Below are 9,009 nucleotides of genomic sequence, written 5' to 3' on the forward strand. Positions count from 1 at the left end.
CAGCCAGCCTTCCCGTGGTTTTGGATGATACTCGTTTTGTCTTTTAGTTGTAGTTTTAATGTGGTTGTGCGCAGCAGCAAATTCAGGTGTTTACCTATGCCGCCATCTTGGTTCCTACATAGATTTTTTTATTTAAAGCTTACATTTTTAATATGAACAGTTACTTATGCATTCTTCTTGTCATCTCTTTCTTTTGTAATAACAAGAAACCTTTTTGCTATTATTGGTGAATAATCCCTGTTGTAAACAGAGGATTGTTTTTTTAAAAAAAAAGATCATCATTTTCTGTAACCACTTTTCCTTTGTCACAAGAGAAGTTACAGATACCCACTCCTTGTCTGATTTAGTATAAAAACTGTGCTAACTTCTCACCAGGGTCCTGATTCCCTATTTACTTAAGTTTGCTTAATTTTAGTTTACTACAACCAGAGTCACTGTACAAATTATTCTGAAACAGGTTTAATGATCCTGTCTGATCTCTTCTACGTTCCCAGGTCTCTACAAATTTCTCACTTCTTAATAAAATAGCTTTTACTTCTTGATGGACTATTCCTCACTTTTTGGTAAAATATTTCACAATTATTGTTGGATTCCATCTTAAGAAAGGAAAATATCCACAGAGAACTTATTTCAGTTGTAATCCCTACCGCCAAAAAGCAACAAATCATATCACATATCACTCACTACACAACTTGTATGGCCAATGATAATTCTAAATTTTACTATATCCTTAGTAAAAAACAAACAAACAAATAAACAAAAACAGACAGTATTTGACTACTGGCAGAAATAAAATTAAATCTAACTGTCTTATTGCCCAAAGAGGTTCAAAGTCTGATAGCAGAAATGCAGGACAGCTCTGACCATTTTTTCTCAGTGGTTAGAGCTTCAGCCTGTGGACCAAAGGGTCGCGGCTTTGCTTTCCAGTCAAGGGCATCTACCTTGGTTGCTGCAGCTTTACCAGCCCTGGTAGGAGGGGTGTGTAGGGAGTAACCAATGGATGTGTCTCTCTCACATGGATGTTTCTCTCTCCCACTCCCTCCTTCCTCCCTTCTACTCTCTCTAGAAATCAATGGAAAAAATGTCCTCGGGTGAGGAATAAAAAAAAAAGAATTGTTATACACCGACAAATGTAAACATTCTGTATAATGTTATTCATCCTAAGAAAATTATCTCTTCATTGTAAGTTAAGATACTAATGTCCAAGGACTTCATATTTCTTTTACTTCTTAATAACATTACTTTTGATCATTCTATTGCATCCAGTTAGTCTCTAAATGGTACCTTTTATCCTTCCTGATCCTTTGGTGTCCACTATCATCACCATATATACTAGTAGTTCAGACTCTCTAGCTTTAAGTTTTCAATTTAAACACAAAATGTTTGGGTCAGACCAGTGCTTGCAGGGGGAGCTATACGCACACCGCCCTGAAGCCCCTGGCATTGGGCCTGACTTGGATTGCTTGGAACAGAAATGGTCCTGCTGTGCTACAACCAGGGCTGCAGCCAGCACTTCGATCCCAGAGCAATTCCGACGATGCATGCACATACCAACCAGGTGTACAGTCTTTCATGATGCATTAAAGGGTTGGTCTTACTGTAAGAGAAGAACAATGTATTTTTCTGAATTTTTTAAGCATTGTAGGTTGTATAAAATGTAGGCATAATAGTGAAAAGCCACCTGAGCCAGTCAACCCTGAGAAGTCAACATTTCTGAGAAGAACTATCTGAATTAAAACCCAAATTTCAGGAGCACATCATTCAAGTCCCTAAACTAGTAGAAGCAATAAAGAGGCCAAGCCCAGATGAACCAATGACAAATTTAGAATTAAAAGTATCTGCTTCCCTAAAACAAGCACTTGATAAACTTAAACTGTCATTGGGGAATGAAAACAACAAGGAAGAAGACAGTGATGAAATTAAGACTGGGACCTCATGTAAAAATGGAGGGTGTACAAAGACGTATCAGGGTCTACAGAGTCCAGAAGAAGTCTGTGTATATCAGTGGTTCTCAACCTTCCTAATGCTGCAACCCTTTAATACAGTTCCTCATGTTGTGGTGACCCCCAACCATAAAATTATTTTCGTTCCTACTTCATAACTGTAACTTTGCTACTGTTATGAATCGTAATGTAAATATCTGATATGCAGGATGTATTTTCATTGTTACAAATTGAACATAATTAAAACATAGTGATTAATCACAAAAACAATATGTAATTATATATGTGTTTTCCGATGGTCTTAGGCCACCCCTGTGAAAGGGTCGTTCGACCCCCAAAGGGGTCGCGACCCACAGGTTGAGAACCGCTGGTGTATATCATTCTGGTGTACCTATTTTCCATGAAGGAATGAAATACTGGAGCTGTTGTAGAAGAAAAACTTCTAATTTTAATATTTTCTTAGCACAAGAGGGATGTACAACAGGGAAAAATATGTAGACAGGAAAAGATGCTGGGGAAAAAGTTGTTCCATGTAGACATGACTGGCATCAAACTGGGGGTCAAGTCACCATTTCAGTATATGCTAAAAATTCACTTTCAACTAGCTGGTTTGGCTCAGTGGATAGAGCATCGGCCTGCAGACTTAAGGGTCCCAGGTTCGATTCCAGTCAAGGGCACATGCCCAGGTTGCAGGCTTGATCCCTAATAGGAGGCAGCTGATCAATGAGACTCATCATTGATGTTTCTATCTCTCTCTCCCTCTCCCTTCCTCTCTGAAATCAATAAAATTATATTAAAAAAAATAAAAAAAATAAAAATTCACTTTCAGAACTTAGTCAAGTAGTAGCAAATAGTACATTGTTAAACATGCACATTGTATTCGAAGGAGAGAAGGAATTTCATCAAAATATGAAATTATGGGTGTGACTGATGTAAAACGAAGTTATGTAACTATGACTGCAACAAAGATTGAGATCACCATGAGAAAAGCTGAACCAATGCAATGGGCAAGCCTCGAACTGCCTGTAACCAAAAACCAGGAAAAGCAAAAAGAAGATAAAACAGAGTGAATTGAGAGTGAATAAAAAGTTATTGCCTATTTCAGAATTCTTAATATGTGAAGTAGTTGCTTGCTACTGTAATCTTTTGTTGTTATTGTTGAATCTGGTATTTCAGGGTCAACAGTGTAGGTTCTTAAAAGCCAAAGTCAGTTTTTCTTTTTGTGCCTCCTTTCTTTTTCTTATTCTTTTCTTTCTCTCTCTCTCTCTTTTTTTTTTTTTTTGGTTTAACTAAAATTGATTATTCATTTTCCCTCACTAATAGAACTACAGTTGTGTCCCATACTTGAAGAAGCTAGAAAATAGCTCATAAATAAAGTAGTTCTTAGTATATTACTAGTAGCCCTGCGCACGAATCCGTGCACCAGTAGCTCTCTGTGGGGCCTGGCCGCTCCATGCCCGCTGCCGAGGCTCTCCGCGGCCCAGAGGCCCATCCTCGGCCAGGCGCAGAACACTTGCCTCATCGCTGGGGTAATGATTCAAATTTCCGCGCCCCAGCCTGGCCAGAGGCCCATCCATGGCTGGGAAATGCAAACGACTTCCCTCCCTGTTCTCAGGAACTCCGATAAAGGGCTTCCTTCCTCTTTCTCGAACATCTTTCACCCCTGTGCCTCCGCCACCAGCCCCTCCTGTCACACTATCCTCCACCCCCTCAACCCTCTGGCCGCCCAGACTTGACCTTGCCCAGGAATTGGGGGCCACTCGACTCTGCTCAGCTTGCCAGTTCCTTCTCTTCTTATGCAAGCGTTCCGCGCCCCGGCCTGGCCAGAGGCCCATCCGCAGCCGGGCGTGGATGCTTGCTTCGTCGCCGCAGCAATGAAGCAAGCATTCCACCAGGACGTTCACGCTACCCGCTCTCAGTGGCCGCCCGCCCCCCTCCGGGACTGGGGGACTCCGGCAGGGCTGAGAGGACTGGGCGCCGCCATCTTGTGGCTATGGGCACCGCCATTTTGTGACAGAGTGATGGTTAATTTGCATATTACCCTTTTATTAGATAGGATGTTAAGCAGATAAATATAATGTAACATCTTGTTCTATTATTCCATAATTAGTAAAGCAAGATGAAATGCCAAATTTTTAGTTTTTTCATGAGTTTGTGTTCCTATAATATTTGAAAATCTTTCTTTAAAAAATAAAGCTCCGCAATGTTTTTTTTCCACTCAGACGGTTCATTTCTGTAGGAGGATTAATTGTGAGGTAGTGTAGTAACTAGTTAAAGAGGAATATATGCATTGATTAATAAATTAGAATGCTTGCAAATAATTGCAAAAAATGTATATCAGTACCTATATTACTTGCAAAGCAAAAGCACTTAAGAGTACAGGAAACACTATAAATAAAAATTATATAGAGGTATGAATTTGGTTAAAATTCATCATTTTATAAGACTAAGCAATAATATTAAGTATCTCCTGATTATTTACAAGGTCTTGGTATGGTGTGATGGCTAAATTGTATCTGAATCATAAGCCACACCCTCTTAATATTTTTAATTACATATAAAGAGAAACTAAATATATATCTGGCTTTCCTGATGGTAAACAATATAAAATTTTAGAAATACATTATGGAAATACACTAAAGTTTCAGAAAACTAAATATTTGAGCTTTGCTTTATGACAGCTATTACATGTTAAATAAAATAGCATAATTGTTTTACTGTTTTTTTAGACTTTCATGAACAGTTTGACAATTCTAGGTGATACAATATTGATTATATATTGGACTTTATTAAATAAGTATCACAGAATTAGATTGTTTAGGCTTAATGAACCCATTAAAGTATAGATTACTTTTTGAGGTAGTGCAGAGTTCATGAAGAAAATGAAAAATATTATGAAGGCCAAAACTCGGAGCCGATCGGAGCTGGCCAGCTGGGGAGGGACCATGGGAGGTTGGTCGACCAGGTAGGGACCACGGGAGGGCTCCAGGGCATGTCCAGCCCATCTCACCCAGTCCCAATTGGCCGGACCCCAGCAGCAAGCTAACCTACCAGTCGGAGCGTCTGCCCGCTGATGGTCAGTGCATGTCATAACGGTTGAACAAATGGTTGGACACTTAGCATATTAGGCTTTTATTATATAGGATGCTTTCCAATTTTTTATGATACTGCTATACATAAAATTAGTGAGTATTAACTTCTATTCAATGATTCTGAATCTGAAATTATTTTCCAAGATAATATTCTAATAGGGAAATTCAATGTGACTATTCTAATTCACATCATCTACCTTCCCAACCAGTCCCCCAAACGAAAATATCTGCATTTACTTATTCAATAAACATATAAGATTGCTTTCCTTTTCAATTTTCAGCCTTCCTCCTCTTCCCCTCCCCCCTATAAAAAAGAGCCATAATGGAAAAAACCTTGGTAAAATAAAGTCAAGCACACATGGTTTTTGAATCCTAACTCTGCTATGCTAGTTCATTTTTCTCTGTGTCTAAAATTTTCTCCCCATAAAATAGAAAAAATAATGCTTTCCTTCCAAGAAAATTTCTCTGAATATATGTGTAAAGAGCATGGCTCATTGCTTGATAGATAGCAGGATCAGTAAACAGTAACTATTCAGTTCAAAAGCCTACAATATTTCCCCCAAATCACTAATATCTAGCACCTCCATTTTCACCAGTCACATTTTAGAAATTGTTATGCATAAAATAATGTGAACTTAATTTTTTTACTTTTAATCACATCTTGACAATTATATGTAAAATAATATTAAGTAACCTTAAAACCCAAGTTTGATCATCTTTCTTCTCTGCCTAATCTTTCAACAGCTCCCCACTACAGCCAATATAAAGTCCAAATTTACTACCATGGCATTTAAAAGGTTGACAGGATTTGGTTCCTACCTGTCTACAACCTAATCTCACATCACACTCCCTCTAACTCAGTAAGCTCTGGCCACATTGCTCAGTGCAGTGTCTTGAACAAGCATGTTCTTTCCCATATTAAAGTCTTTGCGTTTGCTGCCCCTCCACACTCTTACGTCACATGGCTTCTTCTCATCTTCATGTTTTGACCCTGCTGTCATTTCCACAGAAGCCTGCTCTGACAACCATCTCTGAAAAGGTCCTACTCTCCTATTCTGCCCTTTATGTGCTTTCCTCAGCAATTCACTTTCTGTTTCTTTTTAAGACCTATCTTCCCCACTGGAAGGTCTGACTACAAGAGAGTATTCGAATTACCCAGGTTTGCCATTGCTACTTGCTATCTGTGTAGGGAGCGGCTCTAGGGTCAAGCCTTGGGCTGACCTGTGGTAGGACCACAAACAAGTCCCAGCCTGGAGGACAGAGCTCTCCTAGCATAATTAAGCCTGACCTTGTAGCCCTCCCTAATTCCTTCCTAAGTAGCTAATGGGCTGTGGGAGGTGTAGCAAGTGTTGCCAAAACAAGAACATTTGTATACATGTTAATCTACCCTTGTTTTAATGAGAATAGAAAATAAAGCATTGGCTTTCAGGCTGGATCTTTCTGTGTCCTCATCCAGGCATGGAAGATCCACTGAGCCCCAGCTGTATTCTCTTTGTCTTCTTTAATCACTCACAGCCCCTCCTCAGGTTCACCCTTGGCCATGCTGGCACGGCACATATTTGTGCACTGCTTTGTTCTTTTTATTTTGCTTGTTTACTTTTTGTAACCTCTTCAGGATTCTACAAATTGGAAAGATGGCTGGGTCAAAATGGAATTAGTAATTCCTACTGACATCTAATCTCACTGTTTTTCCTAAGATCAGCCTTTCTCAAAAATTTTATATTCAACTCGTGGCCCAGTGCACGGGTTCATGCATATTGAAAGAAAATTAATTAGAAGAAATATTTTAATAGCATAACCCACAGCTGAAGGTGGAATCGCGTGGCCCCACAAGGAATCGGGATCCCTCCTCTCTGGTTCTGAGGTGCTTCACCTGAGAACCGCCACTGCCAAGTCACCACAGCTTGGCAGCTCCTGTGTTGAGCGTCTGCCCCCTGGTGGTCAGTGCGCATCATATGTACTGGCCAGTTGGCCGGTCAGATGGTCACTTAGCCTTTTATATATAGATAGATAGATAGATAGATTTCAAATCTGTTCTGTGTAAAAATGTTTTAATATCACATTTTAAAGTGTCATAAATAATTAATATTAATACTTTACAACTTCTACATGATCTGTAAGAAAAGTAGGCAAATCTGATTAACCTGCAATCAATACTACCAATGTTCTGAACAATTACCTGGAAATTCTCTAAAACAATTCTTAGAAAAAGTATGTTAATAATAGTCTTAGTTAAAATGCCAACAATATTAGCATTATTTATATTTCAGCTTGAAATAGGAGGAAAATCTGAATTGGCCATTTTTCATTCTGCTAAATGAGAAAAAATTTTCACATTAACTATATAGAACGTCCATGAAAACATCTTATAAGCAACTTTTTGTTATTTGTGGCCAGAAGATTCTTCTAAGAGTAAGACATTTCACCCAATACATGATGCAAAGTCTTTTGAATTTCTAAAACAAGAGTATTTTTCAGTTCCACTTTTGCATACTAATGAAAATAGGGGCTCAATGATAATATAATGTGAAAATTAACTTAGAGGTGCAATCCAAAGATTTGAATTATGACTGTTTTATGTTATAATTCAATACTTCAATTGTTAAGTAGTGTCATACTTTTCTACCATAAGCAACACTTTAATAATATTCTGAGTATAAAATGTTTTATCACAGTAAACTGTCAAATTCTTTTACAATAGGATATCTTATTTTCAAAACTCATTAAATACTTATTTTCCAATCATCTACAGTTACTTTGACCTAATATAAAAATGGAGTTATCTAATCTAAAACACATCCTAAGTAACTCTGAACTGAACACAACTACACATGAATATTCAAAATCATCTCTACTTCATATGCTAATGTTTTACCTTATTGTTACAATTATATAGGCTTTTGTGGTTGAGAGGTATTTGTGTGTTTACAAAGAGAAAGGCAACAACCCAGTCTACTGTAGCTCCCAATCTTTTGCAATCATTTGTGGTTTTTAAAAATCACAATAATAAATATTACATTAATTCATTGCCACTTGCAAAGTTGTTGGGCTTTCCCTTTCACTTCCATGAATTATAGTAACAGAGGAGGAGAGAACGAACACTTGATATCAAAACTGTCCTGGAAAATCTAATTTATCTTAATGGTTTATAATGTCACCATAGAAGAAGTAAAGCAAGAGACTGAGGACAAGAAACAACAACTTATAAAACAGAAGTCCAGAGATCCAAGATCTAGTCCTAGCTTCTCTAACAAAATACAAGGACACTTCTAAGACAGAATGGGAATTAAGGGACCAAGTCTAAAGATATAATAATAATAGTTAACGTGAGTGAACAGTTACTATGCCAGGCACTGTCTTAGTGCTTACCTTACTTCTCCAACCCTAATGGCAGGAATTATTATTATCCCCATTTACAACAAGAAAACTGAGCCACAAAGGAAAATAAATAATTTGCTCAAAGTCATGAAGCAAGCTATGGAAAAGGGAAGATTTTAACATAGTTAGTCTGGCTCCCCTGTGCCGTAGATCAAAACCACTAAACCTGCACTATCCCCATACAGTAGCCAGTTAAAAACATGTGGCCAATGAAAATCTGAAATATGACTAATCAAATTTAAGATTTGTTTTAAGTATAATACACAACAGTTTAGAAAATTTAGTATACATACACACACACACACAGAATGTAAAATATCTCATTAACAATTTTATCTTAAGAGATAAAAACAAATGCAATAAGTGATCTTTTAATGGACCCTGGACTAAAAACAAACAAAAACAAACAAAACAACCCAAACATTTAGAGAATAATTGGGTGAATTTAAATTTTGAGTATCCTATATAATAAAGAGGTGATATGCAAATTGACCATCACAGCCTTGCACAAGATGGCCGGCAGGGGAAGGCAGTTGTGAGCAACCAGGCCAGCAGGGGAGGGCAGCTGTGGGCGAACAGGCCTGTAGGGGAGGGCA

The 9,009-nt window shown here is 38.0% G+C and overlaps 1 pseudogene; it reads left to right on the forward strand.

Annotated features, from left to right (window-relative positions):
* Positions 1–1,454: 1,454 nt before the first annotated feature.
* LOC102248018 lies at positions 1,455–3,680 on the forward strand (annotated as a pseudogene).
* Positions 3,681–9,009: the final 5,329 nt, after the last annotated feature.

This window comes from Myotis brandtii, unplaced genomic scaffold, assembly GCF_000412655.1.
Source record: "Myotis brandtii unplaced genomic scaffold, ASM41265v1 scaffold74, whole genome shotgun sequence".
NCBI lineage: Eukaryota > Metazoa > Chordata > Mammalia > Chiroptera > Vespertilionidae > Myotis > Myotis brandtii.